The following is a 17,754-nucleotide window of genomic DNA, read 5'->3' as shown; positions in this document are numbered from 1 at the left end:
TATCCTTCTGTCTCTCTGTCCCTGGCAGAGGACAGTCAGTAGCAGGGATATCAGTGCCATTACTAGTACTGGTAATAGCTGATCCTTCTATAGCATTTATTGTGTCAGGCACTGTTCTAAGGCTTTACATACACTAAATCTCTTAGATAGTTACTATTATTAGCCCCATTAAATAGATGATAAAACTAAAGTGCAAAGAGATTAATTAAGTTACACAGCTAATAAGTGATAGAGTCATAATTCAACACAGGCAATCTGGTTCCAGAGTCTATGCTCTAAACCACTATGTCTTCTTAGGCTTACCTCATATGAGGTACATGGGTCATGATGGGCCTTCACCACTGGAAATCATTTCAAGCTCCAGAGACATTATCAAAGAGCCAAACTGGACCTCCCCAAACTGGATCCACAAGTGCAGGGGGCAAATCTCCAAAAGATGAAGGATCCAGATCTAATCAAGCATGTGAAGAAAATTCTTACCAGCAGAGGCCAACCATGTCATAGAACTATCTCTATATATTGTAGCATTTATTTGAGTAGATAATCACTGGACAATAGAACCTTTGGCTTACCTCTCTGGCCAGAAAATGTTTGCCTCTTTCCACATCTGAAAAGAGCTCAATGGGCCTAGTACTGGGAGGAGAACCCGCTAATTATGGCTACATACTACTGTCACCATTCTGTAACAGCAACCTCCCTATCGCCACCTAGTGTGCAGAATTAAGCAGGTAAAATGTTCTGAAGTGATCTTTGCAATAAGAGGATGACTTGGATTGGATGGCCTCTCATGATCTAATGAAATCTTCCTCTTTTTCTTTATTAGCTTATGGATTTTTCTACTTTCAGTTGGCCCACTGTGATTGGGTTTTTTCTGAGTTGTCTCTTACCCTAGAAACTTGTATCTTTCCCCTTCAATTATTACTAATTTAATTCTTATGCCTTCCCATTTTCTCATGTGGAACTTCGGTTTTACTTCTCAGAAGAATGAGTCCATTTGAATAACATACTAATCCCAAGTTAAACACTATCCCTCTACATAAGTTAAATAAAAATTAGGCAAAGGTTAAAATGATATCTTTAAATATATTATGGATGTACTTCCAATGAAGTTTTGCCCAACTACCCATAAAAAAAATAAACCACTATGTCTTCTTTTTAAAAAATATTTATTTACTAATTCTTTTCTTTTTCCCTCAAGTTAGTTAACATATAGTGTAGTCTTGGCTTCAGGAGCAGGCCCCAGGCCTACCATGGGGCTCAAACTCATGATCTCAAGATCAAGAATCACATGCTCTACCAACTGAGTCCGCCGGGTGACCCACTGTATCTTCTGAACCAAGGAAACCATACCTGTAATTGATGTGTGGTAGAGAAAGAGAATTGATAAAAGATTATGTACGTAATTTTGTGTATCTATATTGAACTGCTCATAATTAAAATACAAATATCTCATTTAGTTGTCAAACTTCAGTGCAGGGCCAAGGCTTTTTCTTTGAGAACAGTTCTGCTGACTGAAGTTTCTCATAGTTGATCTTGCATTATTTTTATCCTTTTTGCATTTTTCATTAAAGAGGAAGAGAAATTTAAGTGCACTTGCAAAGTAATGAATGCAGTTACTTTTAGGTGTCTTACCTACACAATACAACAACAACTTCAATTTTTTTATAGGGATTAATTCATGGAGAATTTCCAAAGCGTACGTTTTTAGAGACAACAATTCTATTCCTTTTCATGCTGAAATACAATTGGTTTACAAAATACTTAATTTGAGTAATTACAATCCTTAATACAATTGGCACACATTCTGGGGAATCAACATGTCTGACGTGATAAGCACACAAGTCTTCAGTGAGAGGGAAAGTCTGGGGCACTCCAGAGGACAGTCACTCCCACCAGGAACCAGTAGCCATGGATTCCAGGCAGTATGTTTCTAGACGAGACAGGAGTGTTGGTTAATCTGATGTTAAGTGGCAGTGACTGAGCAAGTGCTAATGTATTGTGTGGTCCTTGCCTCAGCTATCCCTGTGCTGCAAGACTTCTCTGGTCATGTCTCCACCTGACACAGAGGTAATTGTTTCCTCTTCAGTGACAGCACAGTACGTTGTTTCCAGTACATACTTACACTTTTTTAAAAAGTGTGGTCGTTTTTTGGATTTTTTTTATTGTGATAAAATACACGCAGCATCAATTTGCCATTTTAACCACTTCTATCTGTATAGTTCAGTGGCATTAATTACATTCATATTGTTATGCAGCCATCACCACCACCTATCTCCAGAACTCTTTTCTTCTAGTAGAACTGAAACTCTATACTCATTAAATAGTAACTCTCCATTTCCTCTTCCCCCAGTCCCTGGCAATCACTGTTTTACTTCTGTGTCTATGATTTTAAACATAATAGGTACCTCATATAAGTGGAATCACACAGTATTAGTTTTTGTGTATGTCTATGGTTGGCTTATTTCACTTAGCACAATGTACGTCATCAAGGGTCATCCACACTGTAGCACGTGTCGGAATTTCCTTTTTCAAGCTGAATAATATTCCATTGTATGTATATACCACATTTTGTTTAGAAGTTCATCTGTCCTGGGACAACTGCGTTGCTTCCATGTCTTAGCTATTGTGAGTAATGCTGCAATGGACATGGGCATACAACTATTTCTTCAAGACCCTGCTTTCGATTCTTTTGGGTATTAAATGGGATGTTTTTGTTGTTGTTGTTTTTTAAAAATAGGTAGCTCTTCCTCCCTGGAATGTGTACTACATTTTACATTTTTAGTGGATAGCACACGTCCTGGCACATAGTAATTTAATAAAGGCTTGTTAATAAAACACACTCTTCTACAGAGAAACAGAGATAATCATGGCTCTAGGCCATGCAATTTGTACCCAGAGTACTGCTCAAACCTGTAGTAAAGTTAATTTGAGAACATTACATCATTCTTTTCCTGAAACACTGTGAATCTATCACTAAGATTTCCTTTCCTTCTTTCTCCTCTTTTCCATCAGTTATTGTGTAGAATTATACATGTCTTCTCCCTAAAACTCTGGGGTCTACCTCATTTTTCTAGCTGTAGATTCCTATATATAAATTCTAGGTGGCAGAATTTTCCAAGGAAACCACAAATCACTCTTAATTCATGATGTCTATTTATAAAAGAGTCTATGTCTTTAGAATAAAACACGAAATCTCATATTTTTACTTAGCATTTGATGCAGACATTTTGGATAGCTACTGAATGTTTACATCAGCTAACTGATCATCATTACTGCCATGAAAAGATTCAATTTCCAACAGCTTAGAAGGCTGTATGAAACTTCTGAAGGGAGAGCATACATTTTAAAGTTTAAAATAAAAAAAAAAGAAAAAAAGGAATGCTTTGAAGCCATTGACATAGGCACACCAGAAACAATTTAGCAAAGAAACATTTCAAAAGAAAAAAGGAACCAAACCCTGATGAGGTTGCTTGCTGTCAGGGATTGTTTGAGCTAAACTGCTGACCCAGTGAAGTCTATGTTATTAGTGAAGTGTTATTAATAACCCTTTTAATGGGATGAGTTCTACATTTTTTTCTCCTTCACTGCTATTATAAGGAAAGTATGTATTTTTGGCTTCAGTCATGATATATTAACTTTATTTTTTACAATGATTTCCTTTATGCACTTTTTACCGGTATAATCTATGAGTGATGGTTTGAGAGAAAGACTAAGAGAATAGAGGAGGAAAAGATCAAAAGAAGAAAAAAGAAAGAACGAAAAGAAAAAGCTCAGGAAATACAGGAACTTTCTATTTATGAGAATTATGTATGAGAATATTTTTTGTTTGCATTTAGATTGTAGCTGTCTTGCTAATTGTTTTTCCATTCGAGTTTTATTGAGCTAGGACTTATCTTTCTCACTTTACATTTTATTATTTAGTAAATGATATTATCATGTAAACATATTTGTAAGGGTGAGGGTGTGATTTTGGTAATGTGTTTATGATCTCATTTAAGGACACAAGCTAAGGGGCCACAGAGGGTGAGAAAGGACTTCAGAGGATGCATTCAAGTTCTCACTGCAGAAAACTGAAGGGGAACGTGTGCAATTAGCCTTCATTGCTCTACTCCCAAACCAAAAAAATCTATCGAAGATACCCTTAGTTTTAATTGCAAACACACAAGTCTGCAAACGGTAGTTATTTTACGGTATTTGTCAGAAGTATCCCTGGACAACGGCAAACTGGGTAATTTTCCTGCATTCCGTGTGTTACCTTCTTTCTAGCTGATGCTCCTGTTCACTGTCCCCTGAACACACGCACACACTGCCCAGCAGTGACCTAGAGAGGCAAGAGTTAGGGAATATTTATTTACAGAGCTTACATACTCTGTATGTGGGGACATACACAATAAAAAATTAGTACACAACATACGTCAGGTAGGAATAAGTACTCTGAAGTAAATTAAATCTGGAAAAGAGACTAGAGAATTATAAAGGCACATGTGTGTATACGTGGGCATTTATGTGTGCATGCATGTTGGGGAGTACCTAACGAGGTGGTGTTTGAATCAAAGCCTGGGGGGCGCCTGGGTGGCGCAGTCGGTTAAGCGTCCGACTTCAGCCAGGTCACGATCTCGCGGTCCGTGAGTTCGAGCCCCGCGTCAGGCTCTGGGCTGATGGCTCGGAGCCTGGAGCCTGTTTCCGATTCTGTGTCTCCCTCTCTCTCTGCCCCTCCCCCGTTCATGCTCTGTCTCTCTCTGTCCCAAAAATAAATAAAAAACGTTGGGAAAAAATTTAAAAAAAAAAAAAAAAAAAAAAAAAAAAGAATCAAAGCCTGGAAGAATCATAGGCATGAGCTTTGTAACATCACCCTTAGGCTCATGCAAGAGGGCAGTTTCCCCAGGCTCTTTTGGCTAGAGGGACCCACATATCACAAACACACAAAAACAAATTTGTAGAGAACACATGAGTGCTTCTGTTACTCAGAACCTGGTGCTCAGTGCTGGCACAGCACAACGAGTGACCCTAAATGTCTCTCCTCGTGAATAAAACTGCTCAGGCTCCAGGGAAACTCTTGTCAAAAATCTCTTGGGCTGTGACCTCAAAACTAAAGGCCACAGTGTCCTAATGCTGTTAGGGTGGGTGAGTTGCTCCGCGGTTCAAGCTGGAGAGGACACAAGTAACAGCCGCACTAAGGTGAAAGGTTATATGGAGTTGTCAGATTCCTCTCGGAAAATAACATATTCTTGCATAGTGAAAAACTATTTCCCATTGATGCTAAATGTCCACTTCCTTCCTTCTTTTCATGTTCTGATTTGTAGTTTTGGAGATACAAATTAATTCGACTTTTTACACTGAAATTAAATGGACATTGAACACCAGAATTGTGGGTCATTTTATGTGTATAAAAATATTTACTACAATTTACATGCTTTTTCCAAAAAAGAAATACAATTTCATCTTTACTTAGACAATTTAATTAAAATTTTGATAGTCATTATAGATATTATTAAATTTAGAAATCTTTGATACTGTCTACTATACCATGTAATAACCATAGCTTTCCACTGAAGAAAAATTGTCACCAAGAAAGTCCATTTGTCAAGGCAAGAGAATATAATCTATTTCATTTGGCAGTTTGTTGTCTTATCATTTTATTTATTGATTGATTTGTTTGTTTTTTGAGAGAGAGCTTGCACATGAGGAACAGAGAAAGAATCTCAAGCAGGCTCCACGCCCAGCACAGAGCCCGATGCGGGGCTCAATCTCATGACCTGTGAGATCATGACCTGAGCCGAAATCAAGAGTCGGATGCTCAACTGACTGAGTCATCCCGGCACCTCTGTTGTCTAATCGTTTTAAACACAAGATACAGAGTGTCTATTTTCACTTTTGCCTTGGGCTCTTGAAATGCGAAGGGTGAGTCTAGACCCCTGCCAAGATCTGAGGAAAGAAAGTTCTGGGCTGAGGGAAGAGCAAATGAAAAGGCTTTGATAAGAAAATGAGAATGGCACTTGTGAGCATCAGCACACAAGCCAGCTATAACAAGAGGGAGGTAAGCCAAAGTAGGAGCAATAAGAAACAAATGAGAGGCAAGCAGGGGCCAAATAATCTAGGTGTGTCATTGGACGAAATGCGGATTTTAGTCTAAGTGTTGTAGGAAGCCTCTTGAAAACTGAGAGCAGGAAACTGACACCATAGGTATTAAAAAAACATCACTCAGGCTGCTGTAGGGAACAATGCTGGAATTCAGGGAAGAGCCACTAATCTATCACAATGGTTCAGATAAGAGATGATGGGTGTGAGCTAGGGAGATAGTAGGGGAAGTCATTGGAGTTGGTTGGGATTTATTTTGAGACCAGTCAACAGGACTTGCCCATGAATCGACTGTGGAATGAGAGAGAAAGGGAGAAGTCATGAGTGACTCCAAGGTTTTCAGATTAAGCAACAGGTGGGAAGACTGGGGAGACACTGCGTTTGGAGGAGAAAATCAGGACTACTATCTTATATCAAATTTGAAGCACTTCTTAGACATCCAAATGTAGATGTCTAGTAGGCAGTTGGATATCTGAGTTTAGAGTTCAAGAGAGAAGTCAGGAGTACTGGAATCTTGTTGGGACCCAGGAGCCCAAGCTGTTGTTTAGTCTTGAAATTGATGCAATTGTCTAGGGACTGGATGTTGATAGCCAAGAGGATGGAGTCCTTCAATATTTAAAAGTTGGGAAGAGAAGGAGTCATCTCACCTGAAATGTCACCCTCTGCAGGAAGCCCTCCCTGATCCTTCAAGCTAAGTTTTGCTTTTAGTTGATTCCAGAGTACCCTGTAGTTTTTACATTGATCAGTAACCCTTATGAAACAACAGTGCAATCCCCTATTTCTCATTCCCTCTAAACTGCAATCTTCTAGAGAAGAAAAACCTTGTCTTGTGTGCTTTTTTTTATCCCCAGCATCTGGTATAGTGTTTGGCTTCTATTAGTATTCAATAAATATTTCTTGAATAAATGAATTGTTAAGCATTGATAAAAAAATTGGGGGATACTTAATAATTTTTATAATTAAAGTCATCAAAGAGTGTCCTTTAAAAAAACCCACTGATTTTACTATTGTTTTTAAATAACGTATCAGTAATTTTCCGAATTAAAGCATCTCTTACCTATTTGCAAAACATTTAAAAAATTCATCACCCCATGTTCATGGATAGGAAGACTCAATATTGTCAAGTTGTTAGTTCTTTCAAACTTGATCTATAGATTTAATGTAATACTAACCAAAATCCCAGGACATTATTTTGAGACTATTGACAAACTGATTTTAACTTTATACAGAGAAGCAGAAGACTCAGAATAGCAACACAATATTGAAGGAGAAGAACTAAGTTAGAGGACTGACACTACCTGAGGTCAAGATTTACTGTAAATTACAATAATCAGGAGAGTGTGGTATTGACAATATTATGGCCAAACAGATCAGTGGAAGAGAATAAAGAACTCAAATTAACATACATACAGTCAACTGATACTCAACAACATACAATGGAGAAAAAGTCTTCAAGAAATGATGCTAAAACAATTGGACATCCACTCCACAAAAAATGAATCTAGACACCGACTTTACATACTTCACAGAAATTAAATCAAAATTGACCAGAGAATTAAATGCAAAGCCCAAAACAATGAAATTACTAGAAGATAACATAGGAAATCCAGATAACCGTGGGCAAGATAACGGCTTTTTAAGATACCACCCTAAAGAAGGCACAATCCATGAAAGAAACACTTGATAAACTAGTCTTCATTAAAATTAAAATTTTCTGCTCTGTGAAAAACACTGTCAACAGAATGAGAAGTCAAGTCACAAACTGGGAGAAAATGTTTGCAAAAGACACATCAGATAAAGGATTGTTATCCAAGATATACAAAGAACACTTAAAACCTAACTATACGAAAACGGCCCAATTAAAAAATGGGTGGAAGATCTGAACAGACGACTTCACCAAAGAAGATAAAAAGATGGTAAATAAGCATATGAAAAGATGCTCAACATCGTGTCATTAGGGAAATGCAAATTAAAACAACAATGAGGTAATGCTACACATTTATTAGAATGGCTGAAGTCTAAAACACTTGACAACAAATGGTGGAGAGGATGTGGAGCAACAGGAGCTCTCATTCCTTGCTGGCAGGAATGCAAAATAATACAGCCACTTTGGAAGACAGTTTGGCAGCTTCTTACAAAACTAAAAATATTCTTACCATCTGATTCAGAAATTGTGCTCCTTGTTATTTACCCAAAGGAGCTGAAAGCTTATGTCCGCACAAACATGTGCACATGGATGTTTATAGCAGCTTTATTCATAATTGCCCAAACTTGGAAGTAACCAAGATGTCCTTCAGTAGGTGAATGGATAAATAAAGCATAGTAAGGCCAGACAATAGAATATCATTAAATGCTAAAAGGGAATGAGCATCAAGCTATGAAAAGGCATGGAGGAAATCTTAAATGTGTATCACTAAGTGAAAGAAGGCAATCTGAAAAGGCTACATACTGCATGATTCTTCTAACTATAGGACATTCTGGAAAAGGCAAACTGCCGAGACAGTAAAAAGATCAGTGGTTCCCAGGGGTTAACAGGGAGGGAGGGATGAATAGGCAGAACATAGATTTTAAGGGTAGTGAAACTATTTTGTAGGATACTATAATAGTGGATGCATGTCATTACACACATTATACACTTGTTAAAACCCATAGGATGTACACCAAGAGTGAACCCTAAGGTAAACTATGGACTCTGGGTGATAAGGATGTATCAGTGTAGGTTCCTCATCATAATGAGTGTACAACTCTGGTGTGGGATGCTGATTCTTAGGGAAGCTCTGTGTCAGGGGGGGAAGGAAAGAATATTTGGGAGCTCTCTGCACTTTCTGCTCAATTTTGCTGTGACTCTAAACTTGCTCTTAAAAATAGTCTATTTAAAAAATCATCATTTTGGGTATCACTGTCCTTCACTTCCTAATGTTCAGTGTCTTGAAAATAATTGTTTCAGATCTGTGGGTGCATACATATGGTGGAAAGGTACACTGGTCTGACTGACTCCATCTTGGCTTGAAGTGGAAGTATCTCTCTTCTAACATTTGTGTTGGACTGACGGATAAAATGATATCAGAAGACATGAATTCTACATTATTATTTTGTGTGTGAAAACTATACCTTTGTATGTTTAAGCTCCTGTAAGAACTGCTCATTTTAGGGAAACCTTTAGAAACAGTTCACTAATAGGCATAACCAGGCTTCATGCCCACTTTTGAAAAAGGCAGTCTTCAGTATTGCCCCATTCTCTCAGGTGGTGACTTCTTTCTTTTTTTTTTTAACATTTATTTATTTTTGAGACAGAAAGAGACAGAACATGACTGGGGGAGGGTCAGAGAGAGGGAGGCACAGAATCTGAAACAGGCTCCAGGCTCTGAGCTGTCAGCACAGAGCCGGACTCAGGGCTCAAACTCACGGACTGTGAGATCATGACCTGAGCCGAAGTCGGCCGCTTAACCGACTGAGCCACCGAGGCACCCCAGGTGGTGACTTCTTAATGCACATATCCAGTGCCTTGGGACCTCCTGAGTCTCCAGAATTCCCTTCACATCCTACTTTACTCAAGTCTTCACTCTCGTCTCAAGTTTTTACTCTCTTTTGGTTCAGACAATCTGCTCTGGACTATAGCCCGCCCTTGGCTATTACAAACCACAGAGAGAATGGATGTTATTGGGTTAAGTGCACTGTGCCTGTATTTTAATGGACCATCTGTAAATGAAGTTCTAATGCACAGTAAAGACTCCAATGACAGAAATTCTAAGTTTTCTGGCCGCCTGGTGGAAATGATATTTTTAGGTAGGTCAGAGTTTTGATGTTGCTGTATCATACACATTCAGCTGGCTCCTAGTCTCCCTTTTTTAGGATCAACCCCATCAACAGATAAGTGCCTTCGCTTTTTCCTTTATTAACAAAAATTAATTCGTTTACACTTTTGAATTTCTCTGTATTTCCTTTTAAAAGAGAAACAAGTGAAAGTAAAATGGTCATGTCATTCTTTCCATTCCTACTAGTCATAATAGGGATTAGTCAAAGAGAAATGACAACAGTTAACCATGGAACTTGAAAAATCTGGAAGCATTTTTATGTTTGTTTGTAAATGTCCTTGTTTTATGTACTTAAACACAGAAACTAGTTTTCTGAAACCCTTGAGTTTTCTGAAACCCTTCTCATCTGTTTGAACCTGGTGTAATCTTACAAATATGAAAGTGACATTCTAGTAACCTCTGAAAATTGGTGGATGGGATAGGAAATCAAGTTATTAATGCAAACTGAAATGAGGGTTAGCACATAGTAGTCTGTTGAAAATTCACAACAGCATATGTTGGCTAATTTGACAGTATACTGTCTAATTTCCTGAATAAATGCAGTTTTCCACTTTTGTGATAATCAAGTCATGAAAACAAAGAGGAGATGATAAGTAATGAACAACATTTACATATGCATGCATGAGGTCTGGAGGGTGTAGACAATACTGTGGCTTTGTCTTTGGTGTTGGGAATAGAAACATAAAACAGTAGAAGTAGAAATACAGTCCTTGTCCTAAAAAAATTTACAACCTACTTGAGTCGATCCCAAAGACAAGTATTTAACCCAGCAGGAAATAAAAACATGGAAGGTGAACAAGCACACAAATATTTTTACTGGCTTATACCCTCAGATCTTCCCATTCTTACCCATGTGCGAGAGTGATGATGTGTTTAATATTAACTTATGAACAAAACCGCAGAGGGCAGCGCTCTCAGATCCCAAGTCTGTGGCTTACATTGCATCATTTGAACTGAAGTTCACTGTAACAACAGACCAGGCTTATTGTGATGAGCCAACAAGTACATGGATAAAGGAGTCTGGTGAAAGAGTCCTATTTATACAAGTGGTTCTGCTTCATGACATCATACTCAGTGTGGTTATGTTTTACTCATTTCAAAGCAAAGGACATCTGTCCTATCCTAAAAAACACCAGACGACTGTAGAAGAAAAACTCTATTTCATTTAGAGAAAATGAACACTTAAGTATACGAACTGTATAATCTGCATAGAGTGCAACACATTTGTTATATGAATATTAGATGCTGAGAGTAGCTTGATTATTTCCATGGACAAGAGACTTTTAATATCTAAAAATAACTAGTTTAGTCACTGTAGTTGCATAACTTTCTATTCTAATCTACCATTTGAAAAGCAAATTCATCTATTGGAACCTAAAGATGTGTGCTACAGGGTTATTTCATACATGGCAGATTTTCAAAGTCCTGCAATGATGACATTGATATAGTGCCACTACTCTGTTATAACCTTTGTATATTATTTAAGTGTAACAAATACTTCATTCATGGCTTGCCCTAAACTTTGCATTTGGTGACACTCTTGCTGCTGTGTTAATATCAGGTCTATTAAGCTGGACCTCATGGTCCATTACCCTTTCTTTAGATTTGACCCCATGAAGTTTAGGGGTCTTGAGCACAGTGTGAAAAAGCAAAGGGTTTCACTCTCACCCAAGGAGCTCATTAGGACTTTATAGAAACACAATAAATACTCACACAGTACTAACACTTGCACTGAGGGATGCTCACCAGACACACAGCCTGGTGTCAGAAGGTGACCATTGTTCCTTTTATCCAAGCCTGCACACTGCATTAGCCCATTCTCTAAAGAGAGTGCTCATTTGTAATCTGGCATCTTTTTCTTTGTCAGAAAGATTCACTTACTGGTATTCTGGCTTTCTGGGACTTTTTTTCTACCCTTCTATGTCTTGATCCATTTATTAATGCTTCCACTTAAAATCTGGGTAATGTAATTTCAATCAGTTCGTGAAACAATCCCAAAGGGAACTGCTCACAGCAATACGTGAACAGCAGGCCCTTATTCTCTCATAAAGTACACTATCATTCACTAATCCCATTTGCCTTATTAAATACAGTTTTATAATGCAGGTAAATATTATTAGATTGGCTCAGGGGCACCTGCCACCATCCCTGCAAATACTTCAGCTTCAATTTTAAAGTCTAGTGAGCATTAACTCTCTGGTATACCTTCTCACATTTTAAAATGTTATAGTAAAGAGTTATGTCATTACAAAGACCAAAATTTGATTTTATCATATTATTATGCCCAACCACCGCCATCAGCAGGTTTCCCTTGTCAGTACATGTGCTGCCGAAGCGAGCACAAGCAGGTTTCCCTTTTTAAAACAGATTTCAGTCTGAAAGTGTCACAGAACATTTTCTTCCAGGGGCTTGTAGGCAGCATGAAATGGGATTTCTATCCAGAAGTAGAAGCAGTTTGTTACTATGAAGACCTTTTCCCTAGGGATGGTTTTTATAAGGTACCATTGGAGACTCCAATTCTGCTATTCAAATTAATCAGATTTCCTTGGGCAGAATGCCTCTGGAACCCCCTACAAAGACTCTTTTCCTCTTCCTACTCTGCAAATTACTTATGAAAACACTGGATTATACAAAACAAAAGGGTTTTTCCGCTTATGTCAATCAAGCATTGATGGTTTTCTTTTTGTTTCTAAAACAAGAAAATGAAGGGACAATTTTATTTTATAAGGTCTGGATGAACCACCTCACTGCATAATTTTCCAAGACCATTTCACTGGAGCCTTGGGAAAAATATTGGCAACTCAATAATATCCAAATTGAGACCATGTGATAAGACTCAAATGTAAGCCAAATTAACCTTTTTTTCTTTTTCTTTTTCTCTTTCTTTTTCTCTTTCCTTTTCTCTCTTTTCTTTTCTTTTCTTTTCTTTTTTTTTTTTTTTACTACCCATCTATTCTTTAAAGAGAAAAATGATTTAGAATATGGGCAGGCATATGTCAAGAATATCCATTCATGTTTTACTGAGTTAGGAATTCTGCTATTCATATTACAGATACAAAACTGGATAAGATGGCACTAGGAGTCAACAGCTTGGTGGAATAGACTCAACTCACCGCCATGCAACATAGCAACATGTACCACTAATAGAGGCTGGGACACAGGTGGGGAGAGTAAGGGGACAGAAGAAGAGGGAAGAAAAAAACTTTGAAGGAGGAGAATTTTCCTAGGCAGTTAGTGGGGGAAAGGCATTCTATGCAGATTGTACAACATGAAGGAGGAAGACACCCAGGTGTGAAAGCTCCTGGTGTATTTAGGGAGTACTCTCCCTGCACACTTGAGGCAGGGAGCTGGGAGTTGGGAAGTGATGAAAAATGTCCTTGCAAAGTCAGGGCAGAGCTAGCATGTGAAGGCCTCCAGGTATCCTCCTAAGAAGGAATTTGCTATTTCTCTTGGTGACACTGAAGGATTTCAAAGATCTACTGGAGGAATGAAAGAAACCACTAATATAGTCGGATCATTGCTCCAGGAGGACAACTGATGGCAAGGTGGAGGATAATCTGGAGAGGGGGTAATCTGTTCACAGAGAATGATAGAGGCTATTACAAGAATCCATGTAGGCAATACATAAAGGCCTAAACTAGGGAGGTGGAAAAGAGTAAGAAGTAATATAGTTAGGAGACATTTACAAAGTAGAATTAATAGAACTTAATGACCAACTGCTAATGCAGATGAGCAGTGAGAGGTAAGAGAAAGAGATAAGTTTAAAGTCCAGGTTGGGTGATTGTAAATAGTGATTCCTAAGAATAGGTAAGAATATAATAAGTTTCTAAGAGCAGGTAAGAATATAGTAAGTTTGGTTTTGGATGAGGTGAGTTTGAGGCACTAACTGGAGAAGAACTTTAGGTTATTGGAAATATGAATCTAGAACTCAGGGAAAAATGTCAGGAGGAGTTTGAGAATCATCTTCTCACAAGTGAAAGTGGAAGCCTTAGGAGTAGATGAAATCATTCAGGGAGAAAGTTTCAGGAGAAGAAGAAATATTTCCAGTTGTGTATCACTTCCGAAGAACAGAGAACTTTCCTAGATGCTATGTTGAGGAAGAATTTAAGGACCCCTTCAGGAGTAGTGGGAGAGTGCACCATGAGTGATGACTAGTATCAACCATTGGTTCCAGAGAGGGAAGTGGTTGCATCTGCATCAGATGTTAGCCATTCCCAATAATAGAAGGGACTCAAGAACACACCCCTGGAGAACACCAGTCCTTAAGGGATGGTTGGAAAGTCTGTGCTGGCAAAAGAGAACAAGAACAGGGTTAGGAGGAAAATGAGTCAGTGTGCAGTATCTTAGTGCAGTACCTCAGACATTATAGTCAATAACTATTTGTTGAAGGAATGGATAAGTTACAAAGTCAAGTGTTGACAACCCTACTGCTATTAGGGTGATGTGAAAGGTCAGCAGTCTGATTCACAACAATATCCCCAGGTACTCTGGGTTAAGGATATTAATGCTTTGGTTATTTTCTCTATGGGAGAGTGCTATTTTCCCACTCTTCATATAAATATGGAAATTATTCTAGTGTATGATCATTTGGAATATTTGGGTTAAAACTACAGAAAAACTATTAAAATAGTAACAGGATAAAAGTTTGTATGATTTGATGTAGAAAGTTGAGAAATTAACTGTAGAAAAATAATGGTTAAAGGTAAAAAAATGAAAATGAAGGAAGGGTACTCTTTGGAAGGTATCTAGAGAGGCATGACCTAAATTCTCCCTTTTACACCCTAAAAGACAAATTCTTTTTTTTGTTAACTTTATTTATTTATTTTGAGAGACAGACTGCAAGTGAGGGAGTGGCAGAGAGAGAGGGAGAGAGAACCCCAAGCAGGCTCCGCACTGTAGCCTTAGCCGAAATCAAGAGTCTGATGCTTAACCAACTGAGCCACCCAGGCACCCTTATAAGACAAATGCTTTTAAGAATCAAAGGAAAGCAGACGCTCCATCTATCCAGATAACATACAGAATCAAATACTTCCAGCTTGCAGTGAGCATGCAAACACCACGACCCTGTTATTTGGGCACTTTGTATTTGAAGAAACTTCTTTGCCTCTGAAATTGGGAGTCTAAAAAAAGTAACTATTGACCTATTAAATACTTTCTTCTGAATATCATGCCTGAGTATGATACTAGTCAACCCGTCATGGGTGTGTGGCAGAATAAACTAAAGGGTGGAGAGGATTTAGAAACAAGTGGAATGTACTTGCTACCATGAGGAGACAATGTGTGAGGATTGTATTATGTCTGTTGGATGGCAGTAAGGAAGGGGAACAAGTACCAACACAAAAACACAAATATAAGTAACTAGAATATTCAGTAATTATAATACATATGGTAAGATAAAGTCCAAAGAAGGAAGAAATTGCATCTTCCTTCTTTGGAAGGAAGGAACAAGAATCAGCAAAACCTCTTTGCAAGACTTTCCAAAACCTTCCAAAGATGAACAAGAAGACCGGCAAAGCCTCTTTGGAGAAGGTAGGGTTTGCACTGAGCCTCAAAGGAAAAACACAAAATTCTCATCAGCGGCTAGTCGGAGGTAAGGTAAAGGCAGGTAACTAGAGCAAGGGCAAAAGAAGGAAAGTCTGGCAAATTCTGGAAGAGAGAATGAACCAAGTGACCCATATAAGACCCTCGAGGACTCTCGAGTCTCTGACTCTGCTCTTCACCACCCCATCTTCCTCCCCTTTACCCTTTTGTGTTTTCTTTGGCTTTGGGTCAGGCAATGGTTGCTTGGGCTCCTGCCAAAGGAAAAAGAAGTGTGAAGATGCCCCCATGTCGCCTCTACCTCTTATGGTACATAATTCTCTGAGATGATGCCGGCTTGAGGTTTTGCAAGCCAGCTTACCCCAGCTGTTGGAAGAAGAATTTACTGATGTAAATCTGAAAACCTCAGAGGACCTACAACAAAAGAACATTCACTAAAAATGGGAAGGCAGGAATCAGTTATCTTACATGGGCTGTGAGGAGGTGCTGGAAGAGGGACTCCAATATTTCTGAAGTTTTGTAGCTTTAAAGGTTGGAAAATATGACTTATCTTTGGATAAGAGTCTTGCTTTTTTTCTGGGAAGCACAGCTTTTTTGGTAAGCTTTTTAACCATGCAGATGTCATGTGCCCTACTTATTGTTCTAGGGGCAGCCCTGAATTGGTCATCTAAACTCAACTGTTTCTAACGAGAGGCAGAGTAGCCTCACTGGGATTAAATGCTGGACTTTTGACTTTCATTTGCCAAAATTTGGTATAAGCTTCTTGATGGCAAGATCTTTTGTGCTTCTTTATATCTGCCATATTTTATTTTATTTTGCTTAATACATTATTCTGTCTTGATTATTGCCTGGCCCTCTACTTTATAAAGTAATTTACACATAGAAAACTGAGAGAGAGGGGGCTCTGAGAAAGATTTTCATTATCCCCTGGGGTTTTTAATGGTTTAACTCAAACTTATTTTTTGAAAGTATGAAATTAATACATACCTCACAATAGCCAAAAGGTGGAAACCCAAATGTCCATCAAGAGATAAATGGGTAAACAAGATGTGGTATATACATACAAAAGGCAGTCTGATACATGCTTCAATGTGGATGAACCTTAAAAACATCAACTGAAAGATGCCAGACCCAAAAGGTCTTATATGATTCCATTTATATGAAATCTGATACACAGCATATATGATTCCATCTATATGAAATATCCAGAATGGGCAAATCTACAGCGACAGAAAGCAGATTAGTGACTGTCAGGCATTGGGGAGAGTGGAAACTGAGGAGTGGATGCCTAATATATAGAGAGTTCTCCCTTTGAGGGGATGTAGTAGTTCTGGAACCAGATAGTAGTCACGGCATTGTGAGTGAACTTAATACCACTGCCTGGTATATTTAGTATGGTTAAAATGGCAAATGTTATGTTAGGTGTATTTTGCTATAATAAAAAATAAATTTAAAAAGTTAATTCATGCTCATTGTAGAAAATTTATCCCCCAGTGAATTAAATTCTCTGACAAATAAAGTACTACACTTTTACTAAAAAATTATTCATTGTTTATCTGAAATTCTAACTTAATGAGATTCCTATGTATTTATGCTAAATCTGGCAGTACTACTGAGTGTGAAAATTTTGGTTTTGTGTTTGCTTTATCCTAAGCACTTAGGATAGTGTCTGGAACATGGTAGATATGTCCTCGATAAATATGCTACATGAATACAACTTTCAAAAGACATATACAAATGTAAACTAAACTATAGAAAGAATAAACTAAAATCATTCATAGATCCACCAAGAAAAATAACTCCGAATTTTTGGCTACTTCTACCTAGAACCTTCTTTTGATGTATTTTGTTTCTTGGTTATTACTGTAGGCCAAATGCATATCTTACTTTTTTTTCATTGATGACTTTAACATAAGCATCCATCATACTACCAAGCTCTCCTAATAAACATAAATTGTAGAAGCTGAACAACAATGTATTGTGTAGCTATATCACAATTTACTTACTTTCAGATCATAAAATAATCTGTTGTTTAAAATAATTTTTAATGCTTTATATAGTGTGTCAGTAAACAGATTGGTCTCTAAATTCTTGTTTTTTATTTTCCTAAGATAAATTAATAGAAGAGTTGCTAAATCAAAGGAAATATACATCTTACAGCTGTTGGTCTGCATTGAAATAATAATTTCCAAAGGGTCAGGTTAATATACGCTTCTTCTAACTGTGATGAATTCAACAGCTCATTTCACTGCTCTGGCCAGTATCTTTATGATAGTTTAAAATCTTTGCTAATTTGGGGTGCCTGGGTGGCTCAGTTGGTTAA

General features: G+C 37.9%; 1 long non-coding RNA gene across 1 annotated transcript in view; it reads right to left on the bottom strand.

Annotated features, from left to right (window-relative positions):
- Positions 1-309: 309 nt before the first annotated feature.
- The window catches only part of LOC132660347 (uncharacterized), a 40,226-nt gene continuing 22,781 nt past the window's right edge, over positions 310-17,754 (bottom strand). Inside the window, exons 4-5 of the long non-coding RNA XR_009601727.1 lie at positions 4,256-4,321; positions 310-451 (exon numbers count right to left, since the gene is read on the bottom strand). This is a non-coding gene — a long non-coding RNA (uncharacterized LOC132660347). The remainder of the gene's footprint in view (positions 452-4,255; positions 4,322-17,754) is intronic.

Source organism: Panthera onca, chromosome B4 (genome assembly GCF_046562875.1).
Source record: "Panthera onca isolate mPanOnc1 chromosome B4, mPanOnc1 haplotype 2, whole genome shotgun sequence".
Lineage (NCBI taxonomy): Eukaryota > Metazoa > Chordata > Mammalia > Carnivora > Felidae > Panthera > Panthera onca.
The sequence above is the reverse complement of the archived record's forward strand: the minus strand, read 5'-3'. Positions and strand labels throughout refer to the sequence as shown.